Below are 1,672 nucleotides of genomic sequence, written 5' to 3'. Positions count from 1 at the left end.
TTAGAACAGCCTCCATGTGAAAAACAATCACAGGAGTGGTTTCAAAATGTTGAGACTCTGGGAGCAAACAACCTATGTGCTGAATGCAGGAGAAATTACCCGGATTTTCAACAATGTGATAGGTTGACAAAATTGTGGGGGAAGCCCCATTCACACTTGACCCTGCTTTGTTTTCATAAAAGATGTTAGAACAGTCGCACACCAGCTCAGATGAAATTAGTTGCCCAAACCTGACCCACTCTGCAGAACACACACCCAGAAAGCCCAGTCCCAAGAGACAAACGTGAGGATGAGAAAGAGCCGAAGATGTATTTCCCCTTTTACGTGGGAAACCTCAGTGTTGGCCGATTTGGAAGAGGAACTACACAGCAACAGAAACATATCAACTCTCCTGAAGACGGGGGGGACGCTGTTGAAGCACTGAATAGAAACACTTAATGACTTTAAAGGGAATGACCAAGCCACAATAAATCTCCTTTTTGTGGGATCTGCCGTCTCCTCTCCCTAATTCCAGTGCCTCATATCGAACACTGAATGTTCCTAGGCTCCAGCCCTCTCCAATTAGGTCACACCTAAATTTGGAACATCACCTACACTATTCACCTCTGAATATATTAATTAGCACTCATTTACAGGTTGACAACATTGTGGGGGAAGCCCCATTCACATGATGAGTCACAAACTCCTCCCACCTTTGATAGGCCACAATCAAGCTAATGGGCCTATGGCATCATCATGGAGGATAAATACTGCAGGTAAACTCCACTGCATCAGTGTGTTTTCAATTCTGATCACACACACCACCTCTTTGCCATTTTGGAAGAGAATTTCATCGAACCTGTAGACTTCTGAAGAAAACTCTTTTTTGAAGTTTCTTGCTTTTTTAAAAGGATTTTTTTCGCCTGCTATTTCTATTTCTATTCTTTTTTGGTTTATTTTCTTGCTTTCTCTCTTCCCAAGAGCTTTGTTTTTTTTTTTCTTCTTTTTGTGAAAAAGACTTTTCTGAGGACAATGGCAGGACAGGCTGCAAAGTAAGTACCAATTTGTTTTCACTAGTTGAATTGTATTTTGCTTGAAACATGCAAATGTGGCTGCCAGTGCAGTAAGTGATATTCACTTGAAAAGATTTCTTAAAATAAGTCAGGGGTGGTTTCACTGACTGTCTACTTTCTCTCTTTCTCTCTCACAGCTCGGATCGCCGCATCATCCACTGCCTGCTGTGCGAGAAACCCCAGGAAGTACTGTCTGCCCACCTGGCCAGGGTCTGCATGAAGCGCAACACAGTTGTGGAGAGGCAGGCAGAGCTGCAGAGGGCCAAGAAGTCGATGAAGGATTGGACCCGCCAAGGCAGAACCTGGGACTACGCCGAGATGTGCAGGCGGTACCCCCACAGGCCTTCCAGACTGGCTCTTCTTGAAGATCTTCGTAGAAGAAACTTCTTCGTCCTCAATGCCCCCATGGACGCAGACATTGAACCCAGCGACGAGCAACCGTCAACTTCAGCTGCTGCCGAGCAAGCCCCCATCCCGGCCAGTGGCAGCACAGAAGAAGACCGTAGAGGCGCTGAAGAGACCCCCGGCACTGATTCCAGTGAGGATGCTGGTCCAAGTGACCCAACATGGCAAAAGTAAGTTCATCACCTCACTCAACACACACAAGTTCAATCAATGAT

This window comes from Centroberyx gerrardi, unplaced genomic scaffold (genome assembly GCF_048128805.1).
Source record: "Centroberyx gerrardi isolate f3 unplaced genomic scaffold, fCenGer3.hap1.cur.20231027 Scaffold_237, whole genome shotgun sequence".
Classification (NCBI taxonomy): Eukaryota; Metazoa; Chordata; class Actinopteri; order Beryciformes; family Berycidae; genus Centroberyx; species Centroberyx gerrardi.
This window is presented reverse-complemented; position numbering follows the sequence as displayed.